Raw genomic sequence first — 22,430 nt, forward strand, 5'->3', positions numbered from 1 at the left:
TCCCCCATGAGTCCTTAGTCAAGGAGGTCCCAGAGACCCCCAAAACAATATAGGCTATTGTCATTGTTCTTGATTTCTTACCAGAAATGGATAGTAAGAGTTTGTTTCTGAAGACATCATATAGTTTGGTTATACCACACAGAGAAATCACACTGGAACTGAACTGGATTAATACTTGTGATTAATACTTATAGTGTTAGAAGGTGCTATACAGCCTCCTGAGGGAGGAAAGTGATCAATGATCTGTAATAAGTTATGAACACTGCATATTATAACACTAACCCACAAAACAAAACTTGCCTGTGCTGCAATAGTGGTATTGCTGTTATGGGAAAGCAGTTGTTTTCTGATTAGAGTTGAGGTCCACTCTTTAGGAGAAAATTAATTCATGGCACTTTAAACCTGGCCTAAAGCCCATGTCTGGGGATGCCAAAGGTCCTAGAAGAGAATTTACTACAGTTACATCATTAAATCGATAGGTTATTAAAATGCCTTCTAAATATTTATCTTTGTATCCATAGATAAATATGACTCTCAGTATATCAGGGAAACTTCTTGCTGAGGTGGAAAGTGGTTAATGTAGAGACTCACAATTTGTCACAATTAAGTGATTGTTGAGTGCTCAGGACTAACTGGGCATCTATATCATCCCCTTCAAGACTCAGAGATCATGCAAAGAAAAAAAAAATAGTAAGGACTGGAATAATCGTATGAAATGCTGTCTTCTGGATATAACATCCCCATTGAAATAGTAATTTCATAGCAGCTATCATTACCTGTCAAGCACCTGCACCAAATGAGCCCACATTCAGGAGTGGATTAGAGAGTAGTGCCATAGCTTCTTGAGTAGCTATGACAGTTAATGTGCTGACAGAACAGGGGGAGGCATATTCTGCAGTGGTGTAGCGCCTGGTAAGTTACCCAAACCCCAATAAATGACTCTCCATCCATACTCAGGCAAGAAACCCTAATTAAAATTAGTGGGTCTCTCATAGACAGAAACAACAAAAAAGATTGTCTTAATTCGTAAGTCAGTTTACCTACATAGGAATGCATACTTTATAATAGGAACATAATTCTTTCTATTTTCTCTGTGTGCACATAAGACACAAAGAAGGTGGTGAATATTGGTCTGTCTTACAAGGTCAGAGACTAATCACTTGTCCTTAGTAGAGAGTAGTAAATATTTAAACCATTTCATACTGTCTAGTTGCAAAAACTCAATTGAAAAGTAAAAGGTATCCTCTGAATACCCAGGAAAAACTCACAGAAGGAGAGAAATGAAGGACAAGGCTCTTATGTACAATCATATACTTTAAATTTAAATATTGTAATATTGTTTTAGATTTAAGGAAAAAAAGTATGACTCAGCTTGACATTTTAGAATAAAAGAGATAAACTCATGGATATGAAAGAAATCAAGTAGTGTCCAAAAGCTTGCCCTAAAAGAACTTGGGGGGAAAGATAGATCAAAATTAAGAACCTTTTAACTGATGGGCCATGTTTAAAAGGCACTTGTAGAAAAAAAAAAAAACAAAAAACAGTGATCCCATTTAGATTTAAAAGTGATATTAGAAAACTGGAAATTTAATAATGGATTTGCAAAAAGCCTTGGAATCATAGAAAAATGTTAAACCTACTAAAATTAGTAAAAAAAAAACAAAAAAAAAAACAAAAAAAAAAAAACCACACAGCCGGGCAGTGGTGGCGCACGCCTTTAATCCCAGCACTCGGGGAGGCAGAGGCCAGCAGATCTCTGAGTTCAAGGCCAACCTGGGTTACAGAGTGAGTTCCAGGAAGGCACAAAGCTACACAGAGAAACCCTGTTGAAAAAAAAAATTTTTTAGAGACATAAGAACTGTACTTTACAGTGAGGATAATGAATATATCCATGAAACCTGTGTTGGGCAGTGAAATGGAAATTACAAGGATTTGTGTGATTGTTAGACACATGCCTTAAATTACTGTGTCATTTGACAGGCCTCATCCCTCCTGTCATGTTAACTAGCCACATTCCAGATGTCACAGGTCTCCAGGCAAAGGCAAAATGCATTCTCATTTCTAAAGCAGACTATTAAAAAGGAGTACAATAAGTAAAAACCAGCATAAACAAATAAAAAATGTTGCAATATAAATAGGTGTTATAAATATTTGTTATTTTATTTTATATTATGAATGAAATATGATGTTCTTTTATGAATTCTGTATACATGCAAACATCACGAAGCCAGGTTGCTTGATTTACTACTAATTTATGTACTCTTCCTCTTGCTGATGCATGACTCAGTCAATCAATGCTGCCGTTCTGAAACTGGTAAACTCGGATAAAAATCTCTCACAAAGGGAGACGGACAGACCTGGGAAGAGTTAGATAAGCAGATGAATATGATCAAAATACTTTCCCTAAAATTTTCAAATAACTCATTAAAAATGAGGAGGAGACACAATAGGCTGGCTGTCTTCCTACACATCATGAATATATGACTTGACAAAGAAGGTCCAACACACAAGCAGTACTGACACAAAAAACTGAGTTGGATGAGCAACATTCCCAGTGCCTTGATACATTGCTCATCTCGGGCAACTCCATGTCCTGCTTCCTTTTTAACAGTTTGTTGTTGTTTGGTTTTTTGTTTTTGTTTTGTTTTGTTTTTCAGTTTTGTTCTAATAACTGATCAATAATGAAAATAAAAGATTGCTAAATCAAATGGCTTCCACATGTGTTTCATTTATTACAATCAAGAAGTTTTGGTCATAAATTGAATATTTGTCAGTACAGTTTTTACTTTCAGAATTAAAAATTGGATAATGATAAAATAACTAAGAATTGTAAAAAAAAATCTAAAGGTTTATAATTACACAGACATTATATTTTGAAATTTGCAGACCATAAAATTAAGAAAAAAAATGTATGCTGATACCTTACCCAGAATGCAACACAGACAAGATCGCATAAACAGGAAATAGAGACTATAAGGGCAAGATCTGTAACATAGGCCCTGGAAATACACACATATAAAATGAAGCAGAATAGTTGAAGAGATTATTCTGAAAAAAATCTGAGAATTTTTCAGAATAAATGAAAAGGGTATAGGAAGTAAAAAGGATGGTGGGCTGTAGGCCAAAGTGCAGATTCATACCTAGCACACAATAATATCACGAAGGACACAACAGAGAGAAGCTTCCAACATAAGCAGAGCCATTAAAGCTCATTGAACCTCAATGCTAGAAAAAATAATGTAGAAATAAGATGCAAAGTAACATGTAGTTAAAAATATAGCAACGGAATACGAGAAATAAGAGAAATAGGGATAACAGAAAATAAGCTAAAAAAGACATTTAATAAAACTCGGGAGTAATTAATTTGAAATGACCAGCAAATAGATATGCCTCTGATAAGATTAATCAGAAAAAGAGAATACACAACATTAAACAGTATTCAGATTAAATAATGAGGCTGTTGGAAACAGAGTCAAGTTGATATATTTAAAAATGTATGCAATAATTAAATTCTTACTAAAATATGGAAGTTAGTATGATTAAAATTGATTTGAAAACTACAAATACCAAATAGAAAGTCATAAAAGCAAAAGATATGGATTCCATCTTCATGGTCTGCAGGGACTCAGGCCAGTGTGCAGGCAGAGGAGCCCACTGGGGTGATAGATGTGGGACTTGGTCTGCAAAAGAGTAAATAAGCCTATTATCTAGTTACTGACACACTTAAAAATTCACGAATGACTACACAAGTGAATGCACACACATGCACACACGCACACATGCACACACATCCCTTCAAGAACTTGCTGAAGACTGAATAACAAGCCTTCTGTGATCCAAGGGCCGCGAGCCAGTGCTCGGGTGAAGTCTTTAAGGCCAGAACCGCTGACACCAGGAAAGGCCTCCTTCCTCCACAGACTGGTTCAGGCAGGTCTGTCCCAGTCTTTGCTATGCTTACTAAAGGGGGAAGAAGATAAGTCTTTTTGTTGTTTTGCTTTGTTTCCTTCCTTTTCTATTTAATTTTTTTTCATACAATATATTTTGGTAACTCTTTCACTTCCTCTTACTCCTCCCATATCCTCCCCACCTTCCACCCACCCAACAACAGTGCCCTTTCTTTCTCTCTCTTTAGAAAATAGACAGATAACTAAGCCAGGATATTAAACACACACACACACACACACACACACACACACACACACACACACACACATGAAATACACACAAACGTACCAAAACATAAAATCAGAAACAATAATAGAGAACCCAAAGCAAAAGATGAATAAGACAAAGAATGATCAAACAAAGCAATATGAGACAGCAAGTCTGTACAAATACTGCTGAATTAAATTTGCATTGGCCATCTGCGGGAGGGCATAGCCTACCCTTATGTGTAGTTAATATACCCAATGGGACTCCAAGTGGGTGTCCATGGCAAATGGCTTCTTGGTCAAGGGAGGAAGCCCAAAAAGAAAGGAAACAAACAAACAACAACAAACCAGTGTCTTGTAGCCACACAGGACTGATGCACATAGGAATGAATATACAGAAAGGAGGAAGTAACTACTAACCATGCATGTTTATCCATTTGTGCTGGGAGGACTCATTAACTGTAATTTTATTGTTTTTGGCTGACATGGCTCTAGTGGATTTCACAGCATGTCTGAGAGCAGTGAAGCATGGACAGTACCATCTTCCTTCAATAGACATGGAGTTTTTTATGATTACAATTGTATGGGAGACCTGCTCCCACTTTTTCCCCAGCATAGTCTTAAGGAGAGAGGGATGAGAAATACTTAAATAGAAAGATAGAGGGGAGAGAAGACAGACAGAAACACAGGATAGCTTCAGGATGGCCTGGATCAATGTCCACCATCCCCTTCTGCCTCTTGGAAAGGGCTTTTTATAGGAATGCCAAGAGGTGGGGCAAAGGACCTTCCACTAGCACAGCCAAGTGCAGGCCCTTCCAGTCATCTGGTACCATGCACGTGGTCAAACCATCTTTTAATGCAGCCCTGCTGGGTACAGCAAGCTCAGATCTCACTAGGAAACTTCTGTGGGCCTCCACACAATTGCTGGAATACAATGTGTGTTTGCATCCTCTCTTCTGGGGTTTCTATATTTGCTCATAGGTACTTTATATATATTTGCAGTGATTGCCACCTTGCACATATTTTGCATACTATTAACATTTTCTAAGAGTGGAGTGGAGCATCTAGAAATCAGAAGGCTAGATCAGGTGATGAGTAGCAGACCTGAACTTGTTAGTGATTCAGAATATGAAACATTGCCCAAAATATTTGTATAAGGGTAACTGATGTTGTGTATACACCCCTATAATTTTTAAGAGAGAACTTTATGCTTTCTTATCCTTATACCCATCTCACAGGCTTTCTCATACCCAACCAATTAAACAGTGCACTTCTTCTCAGGGATAAAACTGTCATTTGTCTAAAATGATGACAGCAAGAGGCACAAAAAGATCACAAGCAATCCTTAGAGGTCAATGAGGGACTCTCCAAAATTATTTTGGAGAAAGTCAGATACCATAAGGCATTCTTGACTTAACCAACACAATCTCTGCTGCTACCTTCAGAGGTTAAAGGTTACATTTTAAAAACTCCATATATCTTCAAAGGCCATAGTAAATACTGAAGGATGACATTACCTGTAATTACCAACACAGTTATGAAAACATGGAAAGGACACTCTTCTCAAGTTCCACTCCCTTGCCCATACATTGGTAAACAAAAGGATCTGAAGACATTTACTTAATTGGCTCTACAAAAATCCTTGCTTAAGCAATCAGAAGTAGGAAAGGCCTTGAAAGCAACATTAGCATTATTGTTTCTCATTAGCTTCCTGCACTTGATCATAGGCCATGTGGGCTACAGAATGTATGTCTGTCACTGACTTACACAGTAAAGAAGATTTTACTTAAGTTATGGTACCTTGAATAAGTAACAGAAATACTGAGTTTTGTGCAACATTTTACAGTTGTGGTTTTTTTAGGGGTGAAGTTTTAGTACTGTTATTCCAAGTACATGACCAAGTCTTATCATTTTTAAGCTCTTGACATTGGCTCAAAAACAACAAAAAAAATCTACGTAAATGTAAATTTTAGTCAATATCGGAACATTGTCTTCTAAGTCCAGGAAGACCATCTCATGCTTTTACAGAGCCTTCAAATCAGGCACTATGTTAGCCCCTCCTTAGGTTGGAAGGCAGCTTCACTGTGCTGAGCTTGTCATCTCTTACAGCAGGCTGTTCAATTGTGAACCGTATCTTTGTGTCTAAGAGTGCATTTGTCAGGGCAGCTACGTTCTGCTCTCTCCAGTATCGAGTCATGACTTGACTTCTGCAGAGATAGTCTGAGTCAATGAGGCAATTCGTCAGCTGCTCTGCAGCAGGAAGAGGCACTTGAGCAATGAATTCCAGAGGCTCAGAGGGTGTTTGTGGTGTTTTACAAAAGGCTTTAATCAGCTCTAAGGGTGGATAAAGAGAATTGCCATGTCATGGGGTGTGAAGGTGCTGTGGATTTTAGGATGGCACTTATGATTCTTATATATGGATTATTTCAAGGCTACTATCTGTAGAGGTAAAGCTACCTGTCTTTTGCAGTAGTGTAAAAAATGTAGCAAAATTTCACCACAGTATTTGCTGTTTGTGATATTCAAAGAAACTCATTAGGAGTTGAGCCTCCTCTTTGTAGTTGGTGGCTGAAGAACGAAGAATTTGTCTTTACCACTTTTTCAGATATTCTCCAAATAGCTTCCCAGATGGGAACTTGTGTATGAATTCTGAATATAGCTTCATTCAAAATCAACCTTGTTTTGTCCGATGATTGTTATGTGACATGTGACATACAGTTTCCTCAATAGATGTCATTTAAAAAAATCATAATCACAACAGTATCTGAACAGATAAGAAACAAGAAGACAGTGGAAGAATATTCCAGAGCCTAAAATTTTATAGCCAGCAAAAATTATTGTGTGTTTTGAATGAGAATGGCCCCTGTGGGCTCTCATATTTCAATGCTTGCTCCCCAGTTGGTGAAACTGTTTAGGAATGATTATTAAGATGTGTGGTCTTCCTAGAGAAGGACTGTCGCTGTGGGTAGGCTTTGAGGTTTCAATAAAAGCCCATGATATTTCCAGTAGCTCTCTCTCTCTCTCTCCCCGTCTCCCCCCACCCTCTGCTTCCTGATTATGGATCAGATGTAAGCTCTCAGTTATTGCCCCAGCACCATTCCTGCCTGTGTGCCTGCCTGCCTGCTTGCTACCAGTCTCCCTGCCAGGATAGTCATAAATTCTCACCCCGTGAAATCATAATCCCCAAATTAAATGTTTCATTTTATAAATTGTCTTGGTCATGATGTATTAGCACAGCAATAGAAAAGTAACTAAGAAAATTATCCTTGAAAGGTGAAGGATATATATTTTCTCAAAATCTGAGGGAATCTACCACCAAAATATCTAAGAGAAATGTGAAATATTTTCTTATGAAGAATATGAAATATTAAAAAGATAGACCTATATAAAAAAGAATGCATAGAAAGAGGCAAATAAAATTGATCTATTTTCCTCATCCTTAGACAATTAACTCTACAAGCTGGCATTATGAAATGGTCTGTATATGCAATAATATGTATTTGTCAAAAATGTTAGAATACTTTGTAGAATAAATTATAAACATTAATGTATCAACATGTTTTAAAAATCAGTGGGGAGGTAGGGATTCTCAGGATGGAATTTGGATTTTTAACAAGAGAATTAGATGCACTCCAAATATCATAATGGAATTCAAAGTGGAGGGGAAGTAATACTAATCTATAAAGCAGAAAATTACTTCAATCTGTATGACTAAAGGCAAAAAGGAGTAGACATTACTTTAGTTGGTGAAGTTGTTTCTTGTGTGAGACTAATAGTCATGAAAACGCTGTGCCTATAGATTAGGACTACAAATGATGAAGGACTTGCAGTCTAACTGTTGGAAAATGACATAAGAGAGCAAAGAGGAAGACCAGAAGAAACTATAGCATTGAAATAGAATTGGAACATTTGTCTGAATTTCTCTTAGCTTGATATAGATATAGATGGGAAGACCTTGGAATTATTATAGATGTATATTTATTTATTCACACATTGTGACACACATGTGCAACTCCTAATTCTTGCCAGTTGAGAGAGGCTAGAAATTTTAACTCCTTAGCTTAGTGTTAGTATACGTTCAACTCAGAGATCATGTTTGGTAATTCCACTATCCAATAGAAGCACCTACAAATAGCTGGGCCATGTGTTGCTCTGTTTTTTAGCTTTCTGGGCAACCTACATCTTGGTTTTATTATGACTTCTCATGTTACAGACAGGAGATCATGAATAAAGGAAAATTATGTGTGAGGATAAAGACAAGACACTAGAATGCTTATACCATGGGAACAGGGGTGAGGACTATTGGGGGAGGAAAGGAATCATGAATAATGGCTGGTGGCATAAGGGATGACACTACGGATGATGAATTAGAACCAAGTACAATGACTCATTTATATGGAAATGCACCAGTGAAATCTATTACTTTTTATATTTTGAAAAAACAGATGTATTTACTTTATATGTATGAATGTTTTGCCTGCATGTGTGTATGGTTATGTATGGCATACATGTGCCCACTGCCTGTGAGAGCCAGAAGAGGATATCAGATTCACTGTAACTGGAGTTATAGATTGTTTTGCACTGCTGGCCCAGAGTCCTCTACAACAGCAGCAAGTGCTTTTAACTGCTGAGACATCTCTTCATTGTCCTTCTTTGTATGTTTTAAAAATACTCAAAAATGTATTCTTGGATAATTTCATACAAGTGTGTAATGTATTTTGATCGTATTTGCCACTTGAACCTGGAGTTCCCCTGTTCAGCAAGACTTGCTGGCCAGCCTCAGGGATCACGTTTCTGCCTTCCCAAGGCTGAGATAACAAAGGTGCATCATTACACCCAGCTTTTTAAGTGGGTGAAGTGAATCCAAACCCTGGTCCTCATGATAATATGTAAAGCACTTTACTGATCATGTCATCTCTTCTTCTCCAAAATTCCATTAAAAAAAAAAGTAACCATGGCTCTTTCTTGAATGTCTTATCTTAGGGCTTAGTAGAGAATACCAAAGAGAAACCTCAATTATCTTGTAATGTCAGAAAATATGGAAGCACTAAAAAATATTATAGGACAATGCTAAAAGTATACTGAGTTTCTATTGCTGCAATGAAACACTGTGATGAAAAATAAAGTTGGGAAGCAACGTTTTTATTTGGCTTATGTAGGTGGAGTTTTATTGTCCCACAGTCATTCTCAAATGAACACACTGAGGCTTATATTAATTACAAATGCTCAACCAATAGATCAGGCTTATTACTAAATTGCTCTTACATTTTAAGTAACCCATATTAAGTAACCCATATTCCTTATTTATGCTCTGCCACATGGTGGTACCTTTATTACCATGGCACATTCATCTCATGCTCCCTCTGCATCTGCTGGTAACTCCAAACTCTGCTCTTTTTCCTTCCAGCATTCTCCTAGTCTTGCTTTCTTGCCTAACTTTATTCTGTTTAGCTATTGGCCAGTCAGCTTCTTTATTAAGCCAATCACAGCAACATATACTGACACAGTGTAAAGGAATATTCCACAGTAGGCTTACACTTCTATATTGTAGTCCATAATTGAGGGAAGCCAGACAAGAACTCAAACAGGGCAAGAACCTGGAGGCAGGGGCCATGGAGGAGTTCTGCTTACTGGCTTGCTCCAAATGGCTTACTCAACCTTCTTATAGAACCCAGGTCTACCAGCCCAGGGATAGCACCACCCACAGTGAACTGGGCCCTCCCACACCAATCACTAATTAAGAAAATAGCCTACAAGCTTGCCTACAGCCTGATCTTATGGAGGGACTTTCTTAATTGAGATTACTTTCTCTCAGATAATTTTAGCTTATATCATCTTAACATGAAATTATGCATCACACTGAGGTTACACAAAAGATATCCCAGTGTCCTGGTTGGAACTCTAAAAATCGCATGCAAAAATCTGAATATTTTTGGATTATTGCAAAGCACTAAGTAAATATCTTTGAGTTCATACTGGCTAACTTATGTAGAATGACTGTATAAACAACTGGAAGAGTAGAAACACATTTCTTCTATGGAAGAATTACAAATCATTTGCAGTACTCTCTATTTAAATGCTAGAGCATCATTTCCAACTTCTTTGGTACAAGTTGTTACTAGTAATTGCTTCCAAACAAATACAGTGTTAAAAGAGAGAAGTCACTCAATAGTGCAGAAATCCAGAAATACCAAGTGAAGAACATCATTGCTTCTGTTGATAGTGTGAACCCTGATAAGATGGAATGAATGATATTGATGCTTCACTTAATTTTTTTTTCAGAAAATCCAAGACCCAAAATAATCCTGAGAAAAACATCAACTCTGAATGATGTTATTCAAAACATCATATTTCCCAAAGTCATCAAAGAATGTCTAAACAGCTGTCCCTGTCCAAGTAAGCTTCAGGAGACAAAGGATTAGGTATACTGTGATGTCCTATATGAGATTTTGGCACAGGGAAACATATATTGGGTTAACTGTAAGGACATTTAAGCAAGGTGTGACATTATTTAATTTCATGGATCATTATTGTGTTAGCTGGAAATTTGCAGCATGGTAACATCAGAAGTTTAAATGAGGAGAAACTGAGCATTGGTATACAGGGATTATATGCATTCTCTGCAACCATTCAATTAATTGAAAGGTGTTCTAAAACTAACAGTTTATGGAAAAGCTAATATCGGTTTATCAAAAAGCTAATATAATAACATCTATCAAATTGCTGCTATAGTTGTATTAACTCTCCACCACTTATGAATAATTAATCAATGCAAAGCACAAGTAATCCATTTACAAAGAGAAAAGTTTTATTTTGACACACAGTTTTAAGGTTTTCAGTCCACAATCAATTAGCCTATTTATTTTACAAACAGCACAAAGACATACAATACAATAGCAAGAAGACATACATACAAAGAATACCTGCTCATCCCAGGCCAGAAAGCAGTAGAAAGAACGAGGAAGGGCTTAGAACTCCATTTTCACCTTTGGGGATATGGCCACAGTGACTTGAGAACTTCCCACTACAATTCATATCTCAGAGGTTCCACCACCTTCCAATATAACAATAACTGGGGACAATATTGGTGAAATTATTAAGGCCACTCCACGTAGTTAAAAGGGAGGTTTATTTTGTGGGGTAACTTACAAATGAAGGGGTAGGTTGCAGGCAAAGGTAAAGGGTAGTCCGGCGGTGTTCTCTGGAGAACTCTGCTCGGTCCACCTCTAGTGTCCCGCGTCCCGGAACCAAGAGACCACCTCCTCCTGCTCCTCGGTCCTGGTCCTCCGCTCCTTCCTCTGCCCCGCCTTGTGGGCGTGATCATTACTGAAGCCTCAATGGGGGTTGAAACTTCCAGGCCAATGCTGGGATGGCTACCCACTACAGGACAAGCCTTTGATGTATGGATTTCTGAGTAGAAATGAAGATCCAAACCATATATTAATTGAAACATCTTATCAGTATAAAAATATACAAGTGGTTGAAACTTACCAAGACCTTCCTGATGAACTTTTACTTATTTTTCCAAAGTTCAGATTGATGTTCTTCTCTATTTTTCAGGCTTATTGCTTTGTTTATCATATTCATTTTCTACTCAGGGATGCCATTACCATCACATTTATGTTTTATGGTTTTATCTGGAATTTCTCTAAATCAAGAACTATAATTAGCTTTGCCCCTACATAGACAGTCTCCAGTAATCACTACAAGTAGAAATAGTTTTCAATGTGTGCTTATTAAATGCCTAGTAATAGAGATAGTGAGAGAAAAGGAATTAAGGGCAAAGTCTTGGGTCTGCAATACAGGAAATATCAACAAGAAGACACAGCAGTAATGTGGTGATATATTGTGTACCCCAATAAAGCTTGCCTGAGGACCAGAGGACAGAGCCAGCCACTAAATTAGACATAGAGGTCATATAGTGGTGGCATACACCTTTGCTCCTATCGCTGGAGAGGCAGAGATCCATCTGGATCTCTGTGAGTTCAAGGCCACACTGGACTACATGAGAGAAACAGAATCAGGCAGTGCTGACACATGCCTTTAATCCCAGGAAGTAATGTGGCAGGACACAGAAAGGCATGTAGAAACAGGAACTCTCTCTCTTTAGACTGGGGATTGCATAGAGGTAAGAACATGTGGCCGGCTTGCACTACTTCTCTGTTCTTTCAGCTCTCATCCCAATATCTGGCTCTAAGTTTTCTATTAAAATAGACCTTTTAAGATTGATGTTAAATAGTAACAAAGAAGACAAAGAAGAAACTGTGAAAATAAGATCAGAGGGTACTATGAGTAAGAAAGGCCAGGCCTGTGGGAGACAGTAAAGGGAGTTTCAAAATGAAAGGTCAGTAGAATCAAATTCATCAGAGAAATAATGGAGACTATGTAGGAAGACTAGGTATTACAGGTTGAATTGTGTCTCTTGAAAAACAGTTCATTAGAGTCATAAACTGTAGTAACTGTTATTTTGGCCTTACTTGGAAATACGGTCTGCATAAGTAACCAAGTTTTTAGATGAGCATATATTGAATAAAGTGTCTTGAGAAAAGAAGAGGGATTTCTCTCCCCTCCCACCAAGCAAGATCCCCAAGAGAAAGGCCAAGGGGAAGAAGTCGGCCCTTGCCCCTGAAGAAACAGGAGGCCAAAAAGGTGGTGAATCCTTTGTTTGAGAAAAGGCCTAAATTGGTGTTGGGCAAGACATTCAGCCCCAAAGAGATCTTACAGGCTTTGTCAAATGGCCCGGCTACATTAGGCTGCAGCTACAAAGAGTCATCTTCTATAAGTGGCACAAAGTACTTCCTGCCATTCACCAGTTCCCCCAGGCCCTGGACCTGCAAACAGCTACCCAGATGCTTAAGCTTGCCCACAAGCACAGGCCAGAGACAAGGCAGGAGAAGAAGCAAAGGCTGTTGGCCTGTGCTGAGAAGAAAGCTGCTGGCAAAGGGGACGTCCCAACTAAGAGACAGCCTGTCCTTCGAGCAGGGGGATCAATACAGTCACCACCTTGGTGGAGAACAAGAAGGCTCAGCTAGTGGTGATTGCCCACAATGTAGATCATGTTGAGCTGATGGTCTTCTGTCTGCCCTGTGTCAAAAGACAGGGGGTGGGGCGTTCCCAACTGCATCATCAAGGGAAAGACCAGAGTGGGGCATTTGTTCCACATGAAGACATGCACCACTGTTGCCTTCACACAGGTTAACTCAGAAGACAAGGGTGCTCTGCCTCAGCTGGTGGAGGCCGTTAGGACCAGTTACAATGACAGATATGATGAGTCATTTCAGATCTGCTGCCACTGAGGAGTCAACATCCTGGGTCCTATATCTGTGGCTCGATTTACCAAGTTTGCAAAGGTCAAACAACTTGCCACTAAACTGGGTTAAATGTACACTGCTAAGTTTCCTGTACATAAATATAATTACAAACTTAAAAGAAAAAAAGGAAGATTAAGACACAGAAACACAAAGACAGAATATAGGATAGAAGCCGGTGAATGAGTGATTTTAGCCAAGCAACTCTCAAGAGAGTTGAGCCCTACTAGGGAATGACTTCCAACTTTCAATATCCAGCATTGTGAGAGAATACATTTCTATTCTTTTAAGCCACATGTGTAGTGGTACTTTGTTAGCACAGATGTAGGAAATTAATGCTTAAGGAGCTTACTAGAATTCCAACATATTCGTGGAAGAGGAACAAGGGGAAATGAGAAATTACAAATACCTAGGAAGTGTGAGAGTCATTAATGCCATGTTCTAAATCATCATTTAAATTCTTTAAGATTTAATTTTTTTGCTTATATTAAATTACTTAGAAATCTTATATTTAGCAATTTGGTAAGATTGTGACAAAAAAACCACATGCTTTCATGTACTCTTAATGTTTTGAGAATTAGGATAGCACTATTAGACAAGAATTTAAAATCCTTTGTACCTTAAAAGTCACAGCGTCTGTGGCCTCATGAGTTTATCCTTGCTTCACAATCACTTTTCTTGGTGCAGTTGAGCCATATTCCACCCATCCATTGTCATAGTTAAATCATAATGAACAGGTTTTTTTTTTTTTTTTTTCATCATTCTTTTATTTTCCTGTTCTGGGATTCAAGTTGGCTTTCTTTGCATCCAGCTCTCTGTGAAGCAAAACCAAGACATCCTTTCATTTCATGTTACTAAGGTCAATATGTAGTTCAATCTTGAAGGAATGTGAAGACTGGATAAACAGTTCTGGCTGGCTGCATCTAACCCTGGAGCCAATGCTGTGTGGCCATGCTGTCACTAGAATAGTTGTAACCAGGAGCCGTTATTCCTCAAGGATACCTTGCAGCTGAATTTTGGCATTATTGTTTTCTTTCCAAAATTTTTATACTGCAGTATAATTGGCAATGAAGGTATATGTATTTAACATATAGTCAGCCCACTGTTAAGAACAGAAGGTCCTTGTTACAAATCTCATTGTAAGAATATCATGGCATAGCTGATTTCCCCACTGTTAATGGCTTTCTAAGATCAGCTGCTATGACTATTTTCAGATACAAAAATAAAATAAAGTAGCTTTCTGTACTCTTATGTTCCCCAAAATAAATCATTACAATAAGCTTGATTTGGAAGACTGCCTGTGACAGGATTAAAGATGAAAAAAGAGAAAAATATAACTGGATATTTTAGTGGTTTGACCATTTCTTGGTACATGAGATTCCAGCATTATAGCCTTCAAGAAGTGTCAAGATTAATATCTGTGAACAATTAAAGAAGAGTTTTATATAAAACAGGCTTTGTAACACTTTGGCACTTAATTTTTAGTAAATTCTTAAGAATTTCCCATGTCCTTTACTGCAACCATAACATGGGTTTATCTTCCAATTTTATTGCTACAGGACAAATATTCTAATATACTTTAAAATTATTTTTGAGAATACTTTGTGAATATAATTTTATTCTATTCTATTCTATGCTAACTGATAGAAAAGTTTCTATCATATAATCAAATCTCTTTCTGTTGACCTACTAGTACATAAAATGGGAATATTAATATCAATATAAGGTTTAATTATAAATAACTAGGATTTTAATATGATTAAAGCTTGGAAAATGGAACCAGCAGTAACCAAATTACTTTTTATATGTTAATGTAATTTTATATCAGATACACTAAAATCTGATCATGTACCCAGTAAAACTTAGACACAGGTTTTTTAAAATTTGTTTGTTATAGAAATTATCTTAGGCTAAGGCAATAGGCTTTTTTATTCTGAGAAGAAAATAAAAAATGTATATTCATAAAATAAAAAATTACAACAAGAAGACAATGAAATAAAAAAGGTATATCTACGAAAGATTAGGGAATAATAGGAACAGGAAATGTCAATATTGTGGAAGACAGAAAGAGGGAAAGAGTTTACAGGGCAGGACCCCTATAGCTCTTGATAATGACACACATCCAACAAGGCCACATCTACTGCAACAAAGCCACACCTCCTCATAGTGCCATTCCCTTTGGGGGTCATTTTCCTTCAAAGCACCACATTCCACTCCCTGGACCCCAAAGGCATGTAGCTGTATCATAATGTCAAAATTCATTTAGTCCAACTTCAAAAGTCCCCATGGTCTATCACAGTCTCAATGTTTAAAAGTCCAAAGTTCAAATCCTCTTCTGAGATCTATGCAATTTTTCAAGTGTAATTCCCTGTAAAATAAAAATTAAAAAAAAATCACATACTTCCAATATATAGTAGCATGGGATATACATTACCATTCCAAAACATAGGGAAGGGAGCACAGTAAAGGAATACTGAACCAAAGCAAGATCAAAAGCCAAGTGGGCAAACTCCAAACTCTGCATCTCCATGTCTCATGTCAAAATGTTCTTCAGATCTCCAACTCCTTTCAGCTCTGTTGACTGCAGCATACTTCTCTCTCTTAGGCTTGTTCCACCCTCTGTTAGCAACTTTCCTTGGCAAGTATCCCATGGCTCTGGCATCTCTAACATCTTGGGGTCTCATACAATCTAGGCTTCAATTTCACAGCTTTGTGGGATGGCGTCTCTAGTCCTCCATTCAGGGACACCCCTGAAATATGCCTGGCCTCAGCAGCTTTGCTTAGCCATGGAGGCAAATTCTATAGCCCCTTTCTTTTGTCTTTAACTCTAGAATTACATGGCTGAAGCTTTCAAGTTCTGCTGCTTACTAGGGCTGGAACATGACCCCCTCGTTCAATTACATCTTCACCAGCTTTGTGTTTTCCTTCACTACCTAAGCTTGGCTGTCCTTGAACTTGCTCCGTAGACCAGGCTGGCCTCAAACTCAGAGATCTGCCATCTTCTGCATCAACTGCTGGGACTAAAGGTGTGCACCACCACACCAGGCTCTAAGCTTTTCTGTAGTTAATTTCCACATAGTGGAAACTTAGCTGGGTTGGATCTTTCCCTGATGTCACCACTTTCTTTATTCAATTCCCTAGTCTGTTTATCTCCCTGAACACAAAACTTAGATCATTCTACTTTCTGGTACTCCTTTTCTCCTCAGTGACTGTGACGCTGGGTGTAGCTTGAACATAGGAGACCTCAAAGCCCACCGCACAGTGACATACTTCTTTCAACAAGGCCACACCTACTCTAACAAGCCACATCTCCTAATACTGACGATCCCTTTAGGGTCCATTTTCCTTCAAACCACCACCCCCATGGTGGACCTTGAAGACCACCACTAAGACTTCTGCCTGTGGAGTGAGGGTTCTCCTCACCAGGTGTTTAAGTTTGGCCCTAATACCAAGGAAACTCTGTGAAAAGAAGTAGGTAGGTTATAAGGAGTTGTTTTCCATCAGGGGTCTCAGGATCGAGATTGGTATATTGAAGGAGGGCCTTTGTAAGGTAGCCTAGGAGTTGAGATGGGTTTTCATGTTTGTCCTGGATGACATCTTGGATTTTTTTTTTTTTTCTTAATTTACCTCTTTAAGAGGAACTCTCCCAAGAGAACAGCCTGGAAGCAAGTTATACAATGATTCCCTAGCTATAATGCCCCTGGGGTATTGTAGTTCCATTCAGGGTCACACCCCAGCATTACCTCAGCTCTGACTGTGTGGGCAGGGATAACTTAGTGAATTTCATCTGCATGTGCACTGGCCGGATCCCAGACATGACTGAACTCTTCCAGGAGAAGGTTGTTGGTGAGAATACTGTAAAAATCATGAAATGTGAGGTTGTAAGATTGGATAATATATTGGAATTATTTAATGAAGGTGGAGGGGTTAGTGGTATAAGATCCCAACCTCGGGTTGGGGTTTTAGCTCAGTGGTAGAGCATTTGCCTAGCAAGCGCAAGGCCCTGTGTTCGATCCTCAGCTCAAAAAAAAAAAAAAAAAAAGATCCCAACCTCTTTTGTATTTGGAAGAGATCACTCAATGAGCCTATAGTCGATGACATCCTGTGGACTCAGGGAGGACTGATTGAGGACCAAGCCCTTTAGTGAGTCATCATTTCATTCAACAGGTGAAGCCTGGTACCAGGATTTTAAGAGGCCTAAAGGCTTGCCAAAGGGTGATGAAAAACCAAGCTCAGGAATGGAAAGAGGTCTCCTCAACAGGAAAGGGATGAGAACAGGCATGAAAAAGGGAAGGAGTTGGGCAGGAAAGGGTTGCCATAGCCCAGTTGTGGCTAAAAAAGCTTCAGGATTGCAGCTCCAAGTGTGTGTGGGAGGGTGGGGGGGAAATATGGGTTTGGTGAAGAGGGCCAGCTATAGCCATAAAGGCCATGGCTGAGGGTACCTCTGCCTCCAAGAGTACAAGAGGGCTGCTGAACACTCAGAGAATCATTTACACTGACTGAGGGGGAAACTTCCTGATTTACTGCTGGTGGATGAGATGCCAAATCATTGGTGAGCCAAAGGTGAGTCTGCTTCAGATGGACTGGAGAAGATGCAGTTCAGACCCCAAGGAGGAACACAGGCACTGGGAGAGCTTATCTGAATCATGAAATCAATGTACTGTTTTTTTCTAATGCAAGGACAGCCTGGCAGTCAGAAGCCAAGGGATATCACAAAGTCACACCACAAAACAAACCTCACACAAGAGATTTATTGGGGAGAAGAACAGAATGGCAGCTGCCTCTGAATGGGAAGAGAGATAGCAGTGGGGTGGGAAGGGGGGGACTTTTATAGGGTCTTTGTAGCATGTGCACTAAGCTAGTGGAGAAGTACAGTGCAGCTGGAAATATTGCTTGGCTGTTAAATCTGAAACATTGGCCATTAACGCTGAACCACAGAGGCAGGGATTTCTAAATCTTGGATCTCAAGGGCAGGCCAGAGACAAGGTGATTTTCCACTGGCCTGTTAGCTTACAGTGGTGTCTCTTCACAGAAATACAACAGTGACAAAGTCAGAAGTTGATAAGGGGCGGGGGGGGGGGGGGACGGGGGGACACAGTTACAGATACTGTCTTCACACCTGACCATACTGTTTGTTGGAGGAATTTAGAAGACTTTGGGACTTTGCACTAGCAAAGAAGTTGAATGCTTTAAGTGGGGCTCAACTGGCCATAACAGTAGAAACATGAAAGAGAGTGGTACTGAGAACAGTGTAGATTATGATGGCTAATTTCAAGAGTTCAAGAGGGTTCAGAGGAGAAGAATGGCCTAGAAACCATTCTTGTGATATTTTGTCAAAGAATGTAGCTGCTTTTTGCCCTTATTCAAAAAAGTCTGCCTCTGGTTAAATTGAAGAGTTTTGGAGATTTCAAGACAATGTAGTATTGACTCTGTAGTGTGATTATAACTGCCCATTCTTATGCAGATCTATAATGAAGAGGAATAAGCTCAGGAAGAAAAAACACAAAATGTACCTTTTGAGGAGGAAGCAGGCACTGGGAAGTATAATGGAGCAAAGTCAAGTGCTCAAGGAGATAAAAACGGTAAAGAAAGAAAGTCTGATGTTAAATCGAATAAAAGGAGTGGTGACCTCAAGGCAAGCACCCACCCTGCTAAGCTACCAACTTGTAGAAAGGAATTAAAGATAAACTTAAGCAGTGAAGAAAACCATGGACAATAGAAAGCTGGTACAAATGTAATTGAACAAGAAGGCCAAGTCCTATCTCCTAGAATGCAGCAGAACATGGCAGCTTAGGTCACATTGCTCTGGCTTTAGAGACAAGAATACAAGAAAAGGGTTATGGAATTTCCCTCTGTATCTAAGGAAAGATGCTGAAGCCAGATTTGTGTTAGTGGTATCCCAGAATAGAGGCTCAGAGAGACAGTCATATGAAGCTGTGAAATTGAAGCCTACGTTGTCTTGAAGACCAGAAGTTGGAGATGCCAGAGTTGTGGGATATTTGCCAAAGCTTCAGACCAGGTGTAGAATGAGCCCAAGAAAGAGAAGTCTGTTGTAGTCAACAAAGCAGAAGGGAGCTGGATATCTGATGAGCACTTTAACATCAGAGATGGAGAATGTGGAATTTGCGCTGCTGGCTTTTGTTCTTGCTTTGGTCCAATATTTCCTCACTATGCTTCCTTTCCTGTCTTTTAGAATAGTAATGTGTTTCCTGTGCCATTAGACGTAGTAAGTATATGATCTGCTTTTTAATTTTGATTTTACTGAGGGTTACAGTTAAAAGATTGCTTTGAGTCTTAGATGAGACTTTGAACTTTAAACTTTTAAACAGTGTTGAGACTGTGGTTGACTATGTGGGCTTTTGAACTTGGGCTGAAAGTATTTTTGCATTATGATATGGCTACAAGCCTATGGGGAGTGGAATGTAGTAGTTTGGGTGAGAATGGCCCTCATAGACTCATATATTTGAATGTTCAGTCAACAAAAGGAGTGGCATTATTTGAGAAGGATTAAGAAGTGTGGCCTTGTTGGAGGAACTGTGTCATTGGTGGTCAGCTTGGAGGTTTCAAAAGCCCAAGCCAGACCCAGTGTCTCTTTCTTCCTGCTAGAGAACTCTCAGCTATTTCTCCAGCAACCTGTCTCCTGTGTGCTCTCTGCCATGATGATAATGGACTAAACCTCTGAAGCTAGAAGCAGGATCCCACTAAATTGTTTCTTTTATAAGAGTTGGTCCTAGTGTCTCTTCCAAGCAACATAACAGTAACAGCGAGGAAGGCATGGTAGTTAAAGCATCTTCATGTTTTATCTTTGGCTGCTGTAGGCTTATGGACATCTCCTAATGCAAAATGCATTCAGTCTAACCTCAAGAGTCCTGATAATTTTACCAGTCCCAATACATAAAAATTCCAAAATAGAGTCATCTCTGGAACTCATGGCAATTTCTTAGCTGAAAGCCTCTGCAAGAGATAACAAAAACAGCAAAAAACACTTTACATACACAGACTCTGGGTTTGTTTAACTTTATTTTACAGTTTGGTATATTTAAATGGTAGACTGGGGGTTATTGGACCTTGAGAGTGTCAGGCCTCATATAGAGCTTTAGAGGTCATACAGCTCAGAGCTGCCTGGGAACAAACTCCCCCAAGGCACTGCTGAAGGCATCTTCCTTCTAGTCCTCAGATTGCCCTGCAGTTTTCAGCAGAGACATGTGACCACCAAAGGGAGGATTAACTGAATCACAGGTTACCCTTAAATTTAGGTTTTCCCTTATTGAAAGCAATATAGGCCTTCTGTATAGCAACTCCAGGGTTCTCTTCAATCCATATGCTTAGAGACTTGGCTAAATTTCCAGCATCATACTGAGAAGAAAGCAGTGACTTTAGAAACTATAAGCATTGGTAGATAGGCATTCTGGGGCCAGTTACAGATACTGTCTCCATTCAGTAGCATGTCTACAGTCAGCTATGATGTTTTCTAAATGTGGTTTCTGTATAAACTGATAACCTGACCACTCCAAGGTATAGTTAAGTGGAAAGTTTTTATGGTCCATAAGAGGGAGAGAACCACCAGAGGCATCTAGAAGAGTCCAGAGCAGAGAGAGAAAGTCATAGACTGAACATGGCCAGAAGATTGTACTTGGCCACAAAAGGACAGAGATTGGGAGAGCAATAGAGGAAAAAAAAGAGGACAAGAAAGAGGGGAAAAAGGGAGTACTAAGAGAGGAAGATAAGAGAGGGCACATAGCCAAAAAGCAGGGTCACAAGGAGAAATGAGAAGTTGGGGGTAGGGAAACTCATGAACCAAAGAAGTTTAGGCTAAGGGGTAGGGTGAGAAGAGCCAGGGTGGACTCTGAAATGTATAATAGGTACTTGTACTACTGAGGGAGTCTGAAAGCCAGCATGGTGTTTTGGTATGCTAATGGACACCACAGATAGTCATTTGTCCCTTCTGCCAGGGATGAGAGAAACTGGCTTCTGTGGCAGAGGAGAACTGGCTTCATGAGTTACTTTAGGATGCTGGCTTTTGTGTAACCACCAAAATTTGGACCTGACAGTTTCTTGCCATGGTGCTTGTGCAGTTCTTTCACACAGACACAGTGTGTGGGTTTTTTCCCTCTGGTCCCTCAGGTGGAAGGTGAGGGATTAGCAGCTATGTGTATTCTGATATAGTCTAATGTGCAGATCATACTTCCACCTTATGGAACACTGTGGGGCTCTGACTCAAAAGTTTACTCTTTTTTACCTAGAGGTAGTCTGAGGATCAGGTTTCAGAAGTCAGTCTAATGACTCTTGTGTTGGGTCCCCAGAATGAGCCATTCTCCGTATGTTTTTTTTAAAAACTGTCTTCTCACCACTGACGCAATTGACTATTGACTAGAGGGAGGATTTATAGTTGAAAAGACAAGATTTCCTTCTCATTTATATGGTATGTGAACTTCATTCAGGATTCTTGACTAGTTGGACTATCAATTGCTTAAGAACACATCCACAGTAAGATTGTGGTTTTGAGTTGTTGCTCCTCTCTTGCCTCCTTTGTTTTCCACACTTCCCTCTGCATGCCGAGGGACAGTATGTGTTATCCAGACTTCATTTCATGTTCTCTCTCTCTCATTATTAAAAGCACATTATAAATGTCTAGACACTGTCTTTGTTTTAAGCTTTGCTTTCCACTCTTCGCAGCTGCCCTCTCTCTGCCCTGTGCTTGGCCTTTGGAAATGGACTCTGGACTGTCTCAGTTTTTGGTCTGCTTCCTAAGTCTTTCTTTCTTTCTTTATTTCTTTCTTTCTTTGCCTCTTAAAATAATAGTTTTCCAGTAACCACTCACCTCAATGTCAGGTCCCAAAAGAACTGAAGACAAATGGCTAACTGTGGTGCCTATGGGTATACTAAAGTGCATGCTGCCCTCCATGCTCACTCAACACCTGTGGCTCCTCTGGGCTCTTCTTACTCTGCCCCCTTACCCTAAACTCCAGCT

The 22,430-nt window shown here is 39.2% G+C and overlaps 1 pseudogene; it reads left to right on the forward strand.

The window, feature by feature from the left end:
- The window catches only part of LOC118592875, a 46,081-nt pseudogene extending 32,550 nt beyond the window's left edge, over positions 1 to 13,531 (forward strand).
- Positions 13,532 to 22,430: the final 8,899 nt, after the last annotated feature.

This window comes from Onychomys torridus, chromosome 11 (assembly GCF_903995425.1).
Source record: "Onychomys torridus chromosome 11, mOncTor1.1, whole genome shotgun sequence".
Taxonomy (NCBI): Eukaryota; Metazoa; Chordata; class Mammalia; order Rodentia; family Cricetidae; genus Onychomys; species Onychomys torridus.